The following is a 13,489-nucleotide window of genomic DNA, read 5'->3' as shown; positions in this document are numbered from 1 at the left end:
TATGATAACTATGATTTATGCTTATAGTTGGGTCTTTAACAACATTTGAGTTTGTAGGATCCAAAAATATGTTCTTTATAAGTTGTACATGGAGAAAAATTTGCAAATGAATAATAATTATTGAGCAATTTTTTAATTCTTTGATTGAGTGTATTCATTATTATTAATGTCAACTTTGGACAAAATGTCCTGAAAAGATGGTTTATGAAGCCATCATCAGACTAACTAGAAAAGAACATCAAAAAATGTTTTTTATTAAATCTATGATTTTCTTTTTCTGAAATTTTGGAGTCTTGTCCATTAAAGTTAGTTACATAATGTAAGTTCCATTATCAACATTCTTCATAAAATTCATGGCTTTAACTTAAGCTTCTGTCTTTTCAGGTGGTTGTTAATGTATTTTTGCTGCACCAGGCCATGGGAAATAAAAATAATGCCACTGTGTTTATTCTCCTGGGACTTTCTCAAAATAAGGAGATTGAAGCCCTCTGCTTTGTACTATTTTTGTTTTGTTACATTGTTCTCTGGATGCAAAATATGCTCATAATAATTTCTATCACATGCACACAGCTAATTGACCAACCCATGTATTTCTTCCTCAATTATCTGTCACTCTCTGACCTTTGCTATACATCCACGGTGACACCCAAGCTAATGACTCACTTATTGAAAGAAAGTAATATTATTTCCTACAGTAATTGCATGCTGCAGCTCTTCCTCATTCACTTCCTTTGAGGCACTGAGATCTTCATCCTCACGGGGATGGCCTATGACCACTACGTGGCTATCTGCAGGCTGCTGCATTACAGTGTAATCATGAGCAGGCAGCGGTATAACTGGATCATCATAGCCTGTTGTTCTGGGGGATTTCTGCACTCACCATTAAGTTCCTCCACAGCATCTTCTTACTGTTCTGTGGGCCCAATGAGATAGACCACTACTTCTGTGATGTGTGTACACTTTGCTGAAATTGGCCTGCATGGACACACACAAAGTTGTTCTCTCGGTTGTTGTTAATTGGGGTCTGATTGTACTGATGACATTCATGATTTTTATGGTGTCTTAGGTTCTGATACTGTGCTCCATTAAGGTGTACCCTGCTGAGATCCGTTCCAAGGTGCTCTCAAAGTGTGGCTGTTACATCAAAGTGGTAGTGCTGTTCTTTGTGCCAGTGCTCTCCATTTACATTAGATCCAACATAACGTTTCCTGCAGACAAAGTCTTTGCTCTTTTCTATACCATCATTGCTCCCATGTTCAACCCTCTGATTAACACATTAAGAAACCTGGAAATGAAGGATACCATCAAGAAAATGTGGTTTTACCAAAATAGTTTGGGAAGGAAGGAAGTAGTATGTAAGCCAATTTAGAATTTTATTTTATGGCTCAATGCTCGGTCTAAGAATTGAAATGGAATGATATGAAAACAAGGTTATAGGAGTTGCATGGAAAACACTGAATCAGCACGGTGCAGACAGGAAGGTCTGCGGACTGGGTTCCAAGGTCACCAGTAGCCCTGAAAACACCAACAATCCACTGGACAACACCACCCCCCCAGCTCCTTTGGCCTCTTCTCTGTACAGCCACCTGGTTACACACTATAGAGACACAGAGGAAACCGGACCACCAGAACACTGTACTGGAGCTAATCAAGTTCTCAGCATTTAAAGAGTTCCTGCCCAGAGGTAGGGGCTTCTGAGCCACGGTCCCACAGCTCCTGGTCCAGAGGAAGGGGCTACCTGCCACCATCCCTCCCTCCACTCCCAGCCCAGAGGAAAGGGCTTTTGGGCTGCCCTCCATCCCACCACTCCCAGCCCAGAGGTAGTGGCTTCTGAGATGCCGTCCAACTGTTCCTGGTCCAGAGGAAGGGGCTTCTGGGATGCCAAACATCCTGCCACTCCTGGCCCAGAGAAAGGGGCTTTCAGGAAACCATTCCTACTGCCACTCCCAGCCCCTGGCCCACCTCTCCCAGTTCAGAGGGGATGAGCCATGCAGATGCAAACAGCACCCCCCTGCCCCCACAGTCGAAATGAGAAAACACATAAGTCTCAAAACCAGACTTCCAGATCACCTATAGCAACCCCAAATGGAAATGATATGGAAAACTCTGATACTCAACCACCTGGACCCACTGAACTGGCAACAAAAGGGGATCTGGAAAAAATGAAATCAGAAATAATTTCTCAGATAACAGGAGAAATTGTGCTCCTAGTGCAAGACATGATTAATAAATCTAGAGAGGAGCTCAGCAACATGATGGAATCCCAACATAGGAAATAAATGGAGTCCATAAAACAGATGCAAATAGATTTCCAGGAGATGAAAAACTCCATTGAATGTCTACACAGCAGAATGAGCCAATGTGAGGAGAGAATTTCAGATATAGAAGATAAGATTGCAGTTAGTGACCGGGAAAAGAAAAACTGCTTCAAAATTATAAGGGAACATGAGAAATCAATCCAACAGCTGCTAAATGATGCAAAGAATAACATAAGACTGATTGGGCTCAATGAAGAAACAGGAGAGAGTGCAGATGACATAAAAAAAAAAAAAAACTCTTCTCAGAAGTAATGGGAGAAAACTTCCTAAGCAAGGGAAAAGAACTTGACATACAGATAAGTGAGGCATATAGGACTCCAAATAGCCTTGATCAAAAAAAAACTACACATAGGCATGTAATTGTTAAGATTCCAGAAACTCAATGAAAAAGTTTTACAAGCAGTTAGAGAAAAAGAAACAAATCGCATACAAAGGAAAGCCCATCAGATTCACAGCAGACTTCTCAACACAAACCATCAAGGCAAGAAGAGCTTGGAGTGATATATTCCAAGCCCTAAAAGAAAACATCCTCCAACCCAGATTGATGTACCCTGCAAAACTATATTTAAAAAACTTGTGGAGAAATAAGACACTTTCAGGACAAAGAGCACCTTACAAACTTCATGAATACCAAACCAGCACTCCAAAGAATTTTACACAATATCCTAGTAACAGAAATTGAGGATCACAGCCCCAGGAAGAAAAGCAGAATGAACCCATCTGGCATGGCAAGAAATTAAATGTAAAGGGGGAGAACCCCCCCCAAAAAAAGTCATGGCAGTGATATGTTAATATGTTTCAGTTATAACCATCAAGGTAAATGGTCTCAATTCACCAATCAAAAGAAATTGACAGAATGGGTCAAGAAGCAAAATCCAACAATATGCTGCATACAAGAAACAAACTTAATTCAAAAGGAAGCTCATAGACTGAAAATTAAAGGATATAAAACAATACTCCATGCAACAGGAACCCCCCAAAAAAGAGGAGTAGCTATCCTCTTTGCAGATCAAGTAGATTTCAAACCAACACTGATTAAGAGAGACAAAGAAGGACACTACATCCTTGTAAAGGGAACAATCCAAGAGGAAGAGATGACAATCATAAATATCTATGCACCAAACACTAGTGAGCCCAACTATATAAAACAAATACTAATGGACATGAAAAGTCATATATGCACTAATACAGTTGTAGTGGGGGACCTCAAAATCCCACTGTCACAGATAGATCAACTAAACAAAAAATAAGTAATGAAATACTAGTCATGTCTTTTTGTAGTGCTGTGAGCAGGCACAGAAAGGACCCTTTTTTTTTTCCATAAAGGCTTTTTCAGTAATCACCACATTTCAAGCACTGCCTGTAATTTCAATATTCTTTCAATAGTCTTCCAAACTCATTGCAAAAATTTGACATTAAAACTATAAGTTTTGTACCCAAGACATTGATCTGAACTATCAATATGCTTTCTAAAAAATAACATAGTCCCAGGCAAAGGATTTGACAGAACTGACAGGAGATTTACATAGACTTTGTTTCTACCTTTTTGTTTTCTCATAATTTTTCCTTTCCCTTCTTTCATTTCCCCTTCCCCTCCCACTTTCCCTACCCCTTGGACCTTTTCTTCCTATTTCAAAGTATCAATTATTCATTTTAATCAGTTTAATCTTTATTTACACTTTCAGTTTCTCACACTAGAGAAACTATTTGGTATTGGGTGGAGGGGGTGAAGGGCACACAGCTAATGGGGAAAAAATAAGAACCAAGATATATCATGTACATGTACAAGCACCCAAAAATAAATGTAAACATACTGTATACCTGAAATGAACCAATAAAAGAATTTAAGCAAAAAAAAAAAAAAAAAGATTTGACAAGAGATTTTAAGAATGATGGAAGCATCCGCAGGCACATATTTAACTCTTCAGAGAGTGAAATTGGTAGCAGAAAGGACTTCCTTTACAAAATGTGTGAAGTGGGGGTGTAACTGTGCTTCTCTGCAGTTCAAGATTTATAAGGAAATCACTCACTCTGACCTACTTACATAGAGTAAGAATGAAGACCCCAGCAGATGGACCCACAGAAGTGTGGTCCAGATGCACCATGGCTGAGCAGGATGCCCCAGTGCTAGCTGAGGACACCTCACTCTATCAGTGCCTCCTGTGACTGTCTCTGGCTCTGCCCCCCTGCCAGCCTGGGGTCCATCCCACTCTCATTAACCAACCAGACCTGCAGAGCACTGTGGGCATCCAGAGATGCTCTATTTTCAAGGACATGAAAGTTACTGAGGATGCTGATCTGCTTTAAAATACTTCAAAAACTGTGATTCTGTGATAAGACAGAATCATTGATAAACAAAAGTAAAATTCAAATGAATGTCCTTGCAAAGGGATGATTTTAAAAATATACTAATGAGCAAAGTAATATGATTATGGTGTTACTTTTCTAAACTTCAATAGACGGGATAATTAAAATGAATCTCTTGATTTCAGATCTTGTAAAAAATGGCCCAAAATAAATAAAATTATTATAGCATTCAGTTATTCATTTTTTCCTCTCGATTAAATTTGAGAGAACCAATCATCCATTATATTCATCAGGTTGTTTGTTTCTGTGTAATATATTTTTATTTTATTCTTATATTGAGTCCTGGTATATGTGTAGGTGATAAAACCAATGACAATAGCAATAACAGTGAAAGAAAGCTGTATTCACGTTGCCAAACACTTCACAGACTGATTCCAACTAGGACTTCACCTTGTGCCCTGCTGCAGTTGGTTCTTACTGTTTTCAGTTGCCCGGCACCATGGGAACCTGCATTCATGTCTTGTAATGCTGTGACTTGGGTTTATCTACTAATATATAGAAATATATAGAAATCCCAGATCCCACGAATGTAAAAGGGTAATTTGAAAATAAATCCCTCTGATGGAATTGCCAATCATAAAACCCCAGCAGGAAGAATGTGAGAAATTCTGATTCCTTTATTTGTGAACTGTCCTTGCCATGCATTTTTGTTTAGAAGGAAAGAGCATTACACGTTTAGAAAGAAACTGCATCTTCTGTGTTGAGATGTGAATTTAACAAAGTGGTAAATCCTATGATTTAGAAGGTGATAGATCACATGTGCAGGCAATATTTAAAGTTGTCCTCTTGCTTCCTGTGAAAAACTGAAGGTTCCATATCAGTGCAAATGATGTGCCTCGGGCAAGTAGCATGCAAAGCTTCAAAGGAAACTTTCTGCAAGAACAACAACACAGTTATTGCCAATGTTTTCCTTCTTTCCTCTTCAGGGCACTGTCATACTTTAGACTTCACGTAGAAGTTGGGATGGGATAGTCATTGTTAAATACTAACTACTGAAATATATGATACTCTCAAATTAAAATTTCCTCACCAAGACAAAATACTTGAGTAATACAGAACTTAATTTAGCAAAAATAAGGTGAAATAATCAAGATTAAACTGCTTCCATTAGCTAATCAGTACTGCGATGCTGGTAGAGCCGCCTTTGTCTCTCTTGGATTTTCTGAATTATTTTCTGCAGTGCTGCTTTAGTGATCACTAATTTCTTTAAAATTTGTTTCTTGTAAAGTCTTCACTTTCCTACCACATTTGACAAATAACACCACCAGATATAGAACTCTGGATTAAAACTATTTTAAATTCTCGCCCCGCCCTGCCCCACCCTAGATAGGGCGAGGAGGCGGGGGCCGCTTGGTTTAGGCATCAGCATCTTTTGAGCACTGAGGTACTAGGCTGCTGGCATCTCTCTGGGCATGGGTCTTGTGCATGCGGGGAGGAGGCTTTCGTCGTGCGCAGCGTCTACAGTGACATCACGGTCACTGTGTTGTGACAGTGACGCGGAGAGTTGTTCCCGCGACAATGAGTTCCGAAGCTTTGGCCCAGAGCTGGCTCTGAGGCCACCTGGCTGGTCGCTGCGAGCGCCTGACCTTTCTCTTCCTGGACTCTTCGCTAGCAGCGACCCTGAGCCAACAGCTGGCACCACTGGCAATGGTGGCCTGGATGGCATCGCACCGGCCCATCAAGGGGATCTTGAAGAACAAGACCGCTGTGACTTCCGTGGCGGTGGCCTCGGCCGAATAGCCAGTGGCGGGCCAGAGCGTCCAGCAGGAGCTGAGTAAAAAGTCCCAGAAGTGGGATCAAATGAACATCCTCGCAACCTATCATCCAGCCGACAAAGACTATAGTTTAATGAACATAGATGAACCAAGCACTCCTTTCCATAGTATGATAGGTGATGATGAAGATGCAGGTAGTGATTCAGAACCCACTGAAGCCCTAACTCCAGATGTCTAAGCTAAGAAATTAGCTGCTGCTGAAGGCTCAGAGCCAAAGTATCGGATTTGGGAACAAGAAAGCAGTGGAGAGGAGGATAATGATCTCTCACCAGAAGGGCGAGAAAAAAAGTGACAATTTGGAAGGAAAAGGAAGCTTCAGCACAATGAAGGACTGAATATTAAGTTAGCTGGAGAGTTCATTTCAAAAGACCTAAATGATAATGAGGAAGATGAAGAAATGTCAGAGACTGAAGATGGAGAAAGCACGAATATTGAAGAATCGAAGCAAGGATCTACTACAGGTGATCAATGGCAAAACAAATCCCAAAGTTCATAGAAGAGCTTTGTTCTGCACTGCAGTTGTCAAATACAAATCCTGTTACTATAATGCACTGCTTATTTTCTCCACAATTCATGACTTAAGTACCCAAATACACACGTTTATTATATATTGCCAAGAATTAAATGATAACCTTAGAGACTGATTAGACTGAAAATGCCTAATGAATGCACACATTCTTACGCCTCATACTTCACCACAAATACAGTATAATGTCATCAGTCCAAAACTGCTTTACTTTCGTAAGAACACTAGTTAATTTGTATAAGTATTATATAGCTTTTTATGCATTAGAAGTTAATGTCTTTTAGGGGGAGGGAAACTAATTTATTTTCATCACTTGTAGATGTGGTACCTCTTACAAAAAGTTTGTTGGGCTTTTTGTATTTTATCAAAAGCCAATTGGAACAACAGGACATATAGGTTGATAAATAGGCTTTAAAGGTATTTTTAACAGTTGTCTTCAGTTTGATTTGTCTGTTTGACTGAAAAGGATTCCAAGAGTTACTGTTATATTTTCTGGTTACTACCTTCAAAATTCCCATTGAATTTCTTTGTGCTTACAAGGAAGAGACTGAAATTTTTCTCATCAAAACTTAAATAAATTGCCAGGTTAAACTTGCACTAGTGTCTGCTCTGCTTGCTTTGCTACACTGGGCAGACTTCACATCACTTTCTTCAATAAATTCAATTCTAATGTAGCTATCTCAGCTTCCCCTTATGTACCTATCTTTATTTCCACTCCTTTCTACACATACAAGGATCACAAAGATTGTCACAATGTTAGGAACTCTCCTTTCTCTAACATACTCCGTCATTTGCTGCAATAATGAAATTCTCATTGCCTATTAATGCCTAATAGTTCTACTATGTGAAGAAAGTAGTTGAGTAGCTGCAATATTATAAACAGGATATATAATTCAGCTACTCAATTTTTGTACTTCTCTGGTTTACTTCTTGATAATTAAATTGCTATTATTAGCTCATTTGACTTAATTAGACCTTAGGAAACAGATAAGGACTTTTTGCATGATGAGAGAATTGTATGTAACCAGTGATATGATTGCTCCTGAATGTATAGACAGAATTAAGCCTGAACATTTTTTAATTTAAAATTTTTTAATAGTCCCTGTGTAAGGGAGTATGATAATATATATTATGACAAATGTCCTTTATTCTTCTAACACAGGATTATTTGGATTATTTTTTCCCTGAAATGAAGTGTCCTGTGTATCTTGGTTTAGTGATTTCATTTCTAGTCAATTATTTGCATCAATTTTTTTGTTAGTACCAAGAATCCATTATGTGAACAGACTTTTAAAATAATTTCTGTATATTTATGATATATGAAAAGGCTTTTATTGATCTTCCACTTGCAAATTTATGGAAATATCAGTATGTTGAAATCAATAAAAAGTGGGATAATTAAAAAAACTCTATTTTAAGGCTGATAAAACTATATTCCAAGCTCTCCTAGTCTTCAAAGTTTGTGCTGAGAAAACCATTATTCTGATAGTCTTGGTTTTGTAGGTAACTTTTTGGTTTTTCTCTTCCAGCTTTTAGGGTTCAATTTGTGCTGAATTTCTCAAATTTTGATGATGCTAGAAAAGACTGTTTTCTGATTCTGGCTATTTGAAGTTCTATCCACCTCCTGGATTAAATATTAAATTCTTTCCCAGATTTGCGAATGTTTTTCTATTATTTCAGTTTTAAAATTTTTATTTCTTTGGAAGCAGCTTCTAGGTTTCCCTTTATTTTTTAAATTCTCAATGCTCTTTGTGTTTTAGAACAGGGCATTCAAGGAAAGTAATTGTCTTAGTTACTTTTCTTGCTGAGACAAAATACCCTACACCCAATGTTAAAAGAGAAAAGGTTTATTTAGTTCAGAGTTTATAGAGGATTCAGTCCATAATCTACTGGCTCCAAGTCAGGGTGGCACATGGCAGAGGGGCAGCAGTTCATGGCAGTGGAAAACAGCAAAATCAATAAAAGAGCCTTAACAGCATCTTTCCACCCCTTTTGTTTTATTAGACAACCAGAATTAGGACAGTGCCAAACCAATGAGTGCACTAGTTTAGTAATCCATGCCCTTAACCCCAGCATCATGCACTCTAGATTCACCCATCTCTGAAAATGCCACCTCTGACCTCATGAGGCTTTGGGTGACATCTAGACCAAAACCATAGCAGTAATAATATTTACTCTTAGGAACTCAAGCAAAATGCATACCTTTAAATGCTAATTTTAATCACAATTTCACGATTTTCAATTTTTATTTTTATTAGCACACATATGCAGTATTTGATGACTACATTCCTCAAGGGCAGCTGGTGCATGTACATAACATATTCTCATTCGTTGTTCATCCTTTGCTCTCTCCTACCACACCTCCATCTCTTGGTCAATTTCTTTTGCAAAGACTCCATCTCTCAGTTTCCTATTATCTGTCTTTACTTTAATCCTTATTTTGTGGTTTCTTATATAAGAGACAGCATCCAATACTAAAGCTTGTACATCTGAATTATGACTCCCAAAAGAATGACCATGATCAAGAAATGAAATAACAACATATGCTGGTGAGGCTGTGGAGAAAAAGGAATCCTTTCACATTGCTGGTATGAATGTAAATTAGTACAACCATTTTGGAAATCAGTGTGAAGATTGCTCAAAAACTAAATATAGAAATTCAGTTTAATCTAATTATTCTCTTTCTAGGTATCCTCCTGAAAGAGTTGAATATGTCACATTACAGTGATCCATGCATACCATGTCTATAGCAGCACAATTCATAATAAAGTGGAACTTCAAGAAAAACAAGTGTTTTGCAGCCTTGCGCACTACTTTCACCTTGGGTCACCCCCCTCCCCTATAGCTATAGCTCCTTGTTCTGGTACAGATTGAAATTGGAAACTATGACCTATAAACAAAGATCATGACACTCTGTTCTCACACAATTCACAAGGCTCTGTCTTCTTTCAAGTCCAAGCTATTAACTCCTTTGTCTTCTATAATCTCATTTTCCCCAGGTTCACTCCAATGGAAAGTCCACCCCCCTTCCACCAAATGCAGAAATCTAGAGCCTTTCCTTTGTTCTGGGCTCAAGATTTAGATGAGAGTTTCTTGAGGCAGTGTTCATCTAAAATAGACATCCTCTTGTGCCCTCTTTGGTCACTCCCGTCTTCCAAAATCCCACAATAATACATAAATCTTTGAAGCAGCCTGTATGTGCCTCAGTTGGGATTTTTAGAGGCACTTTCAAATGGGAACATCTAATTCTTCTTAAGTTTTCCTCCAGAAATTAATTATATTTTAAAATATCTGTAATTCTTAGAAGAATTCCCTGCACCATGATAGGAATTCAGTAATTACAAAGTCATAGAAATGTGTTTTTTGATTAACTTTGGAATAAAATTATAATATATTTGATCATCTATCCGAAGAAGACATGAATACAAAGTAATATATCCCAGGAATCCAAGCTATGAATTTACTATAGTTTTGATGAAATAAAGCTATTTACTGTGAGTTTTAAGAAATTGAAAACTGTTGAAATTTGAAATACATTTTAGGGAATATTATTGCACTATGAATTTGTAAAGTTGCTGAATTTTCTCCTCAGACAGTAAACCTTCAATAACTTAGCACTAAAAATTCCATGGAAGTTAGAATTTAAACAAGCATGTGATCATTTTCCTCACCGAGTGAAGACTTAATGTCTGATTTGAAATGTGCTTACTGCCTAATGAAGGTTGAAACTGTTAGGTGTCTTGTCTCAGGCACATTAGGATCTTTCTGGGAAAATTTGAGTTCTGGGGCACAATTAAAGACCGTGTAAACAAGGTAGACAATGTCTTGTAAGGACTGGTTCTGGACTCCAAAGAAGGAGATAAAAGTTCAGGAAGAATGTTTAAAAATATTTTTTAATGAGAATTAATCAAAATGGACAATTGATAGCAATATTTCTTCCTCTACTACTCATTGTGGTGTCCATAGAGATTGCGTTATATAACCAATATGAGATGTATCAACACAGCGATACTTGAAAACCATGGAAATATCACATTTCAAAACACTGACAAAGTCTGGGAGTCAGTTTGATGTAGTATTACAATATTTCATCCTTAAAAAATCCTTCACAAATGAGCATGATCACAGGACCAGAACACTCAGATTTCTGAAGGTCCAGAGACAAGAAATGGTGGAACCATTAACACTTATTTGCTACCAAGCTCACAGGGCATCAAAGAGTGGCTCTCAATCTTGAGTTTATTTAATCCAAGGAAATTAAAGTGAAGCCAAATCTAACCAATTTCTCTACTTTTTCTAGAATATAACACAAGGCCATCTCTTTGCTCCAGGAGGAGAGAAAAAATGTACAACAGTGTAGGAGGGAAAGTTCCACACTGGGATTTATGCTTCCCTGGGCTTTGCTGGGATACACACCCTGTTCAAAGATTACATTATTTCAGCTTCATTGTGTCTCAAATAATGCTTACTATTCTTTGACTTGGAATATTTTCTTACCACTCTGGAAAATACTTTGTGAAAATGTGCAAAATTTTTTAAAAAACACTCCAGTTTTGAGGAATTAAAGAATCTAAGTTTTGGTAAGAAACCCCAATGAGGATGTTTCTAGTACATCAATGGACAAACCTAAGCTTCATGAAGCCTGAAATGTAGGTGGGCTTGGGCATTATTTTTAACATAAGTGAAACAGAAATGCAGATCCAGAATGAAGGCCAGACTCAGCGGGGCTGTGCCTGTACTGGTTCTGAAGACAGAGTTTCTTCAGCTTTCTATGAGCCTTGGACTCCCGGTCTCATGCGCTTCCTGATGTTCTTTTCCTGCTTTTTAATTACTTTTTAATTTCTTTGCTCTTTACTTTATATCATGTGAGAAAAATGCTTGAAGTCGACGAAGTGTCAATCCTAAAATGCACGCTGGTCAGGCCGGTCCTGAGAGAACTCACTGGAATGCTCCTTGGCAAGTAAGATTGGAGGTGTGTGCCCTGTGGGTCAAGGAGGCCTAGCAGTGGGCTGCAGCAGGCAGGAGGCCGCCTCCCTCTGGGGCCTGGAGTTGGACCCTTCCAGCTGCTGCTGCTGTGTCTGGTGACAACATGAACACTCAGTGGGTCACACCCTGTACTTAAAGGTGATGGAATTCACCGCCTGCCTTTAGTTTTTCTACAAATTAATTTCAGTCCTGAGAGTAGTTTCTTCTTCTGGAACACAATTTTGAGTATATGCACAGTGTATCTTTTCATATTCACTTATTTGGCAAAAAAAATCCCATAAATTCCCCCACTTTCTTCACCACGTATTGTGAGGTGTTCGTATTTAGGTAATTTCCCCATGTTTAGTATTTCTCTGCTGACTGGGTCCCCCCCACCGCACCCCACAGCTACACTCTGACACCTGGGGCCTGCAGGTCTCAGTCCTGCCTCCTGACCTCTTTCCTGACTGGACGATGCTTTCTGGGCAGCAGTGGCTCATCCCTCTCCGCTGCCTGCAGAGGGCCGTCTGGGCTACGTGGACCTTGCAGCCCTCGTGGTCTCAGTATCCAGGGCTCCTGTGCAGGACCGGGCCCTGAACCCCCACCCTCTGTGCCCTCACAGGAGTGCTCCACACAGGTGCTCTTGGCTGCTGCAGCCCACCTCGCACCTGCATCACTTCCCTGCCAGGAGAGTCACGTGAAGTGGGGCACTCAGGGAGCTGCTAAGATAGTGGCATTAGGGGGACAAAAGGGAGTGACAGGTGCAGCAAGGGGAATGATGCACGGCCAGTCTGGCCCTGACAGGACTCCAGAGGTGATGGTGTGGCCGCTCCTGCAGCCTGGAGCGATGGGGTGTGTGGGGTGAGGAATGAGTCCACTTGCACCTTAGGCTGTCTACTCCAGAGAGATGGGAAGGGAAGGGAGACTAGGTTTATCCCAGAGATTTAGTTTAAATCCACTGCGATTGATTAATATGTCAATGAAATAATTACCAAATATGTGGAATCTTTAAGTCAGAGAACCTTTAGTAAATGTAACTGTTTCCTTACAACACTTATCACAGTTAAATCTTTTCAGTCCTTTTAAATGTCAGGAAGCTTTTTGCCATCTTATGTGCATTAGTACTTTACAGTTACTGAGTTGCAGGACTGCAATACAGGCCCCAGGGAGGAGGCCACACTCCCTGGGTGAGCAACTCCGCTCTGTGTGTACAGCAGCCCTGGGCAGAGCACACTGCAGTCACACAGCCCTTCCCAGCAACCTCTGTCTCTCATTCAACACAGCAGTGCCATCCAGCCCCCTCTTCTGCTCCTGGAGGAAAGAAGACAGCTGGCTCATGTGTGTGTGCATGTGTGTGTGAGTGTGTGTGTCAACAGGCTCAGCCTTACTATCCCAATGTCAGGTGCTGGGTCCATCTCCTGAAAGTTGGACAAGAAAGATTTTCTACAAAGCTTGTCTTCTTTTTTCAAAACTAACCATTTATACTGAGTCCACTTTATAAAAATGTGGTAATCATTAAAGAGGAAAATGAATGTTTT

At 39.5% G+C, this 13,489-nt stretch overlaps 1 long non-coding RNA gene and 2 pseudogenes across 1 annotated transcript; 2 read left to right on the top strand and 1 right to left on the bottom strand.

The window, feature by feature from the left end:
• The first annotated feature begins 412 nt into the window (after window positions 1-412).
• Window positions 413-1,369, top strand: LOC101705694 (olfactory receptor 4P4-like; annotated as a pseudogene).
• Window positions 1,370-5,282: 3,913 nt separating this feature from the next.
• LOC147822064 (uncharacterized) lies at window positions 5,283-6,075 on the bottom strand. Its single transcript, XR_015446087.1, has 2 exons — window positions 5,716-6,075; window positions 5,283-5,558 (listed from the first exon to the last, which is right to left on the bottom strand). It is a non-coding gene; the product is annotated as an uncharacterized LOC147822064 (long non-coding RNA).
• Window positions 6,076-6,216: 141 nt separating this feature from the next.
• On the top strand, window positions 6,217-7,565 carry LOC147822063 (protein phosphatase inhibitor 2 pseudogene; annotated as a pseudogene).
• Window positions 7,566-13,489: the final 5,924 nt, after the last annotated feature.

This window comes from Heterocephalus glaber, unplaced genomic scaffold, assembly GCF_053883595.1.
Source record: "Heterocephalus glaber isolate CG9 unplaced genomic scaffold, H.glaber_assembly_v1.0 deba00001673, whole genome shotgun sequence".
Classification (NCBI taxonomy): Eukaryota; Metazoa; Chordata; class Mammalia; order Rodentia; family Bathyergidae; genus Heterocephalus; species Heterocephalus glaber.
The sequence above is the reverse complement of the archived record's forward strand: the minus strand, read 5'-3'. Positions and strand labels throughout refer to the sequence as shown.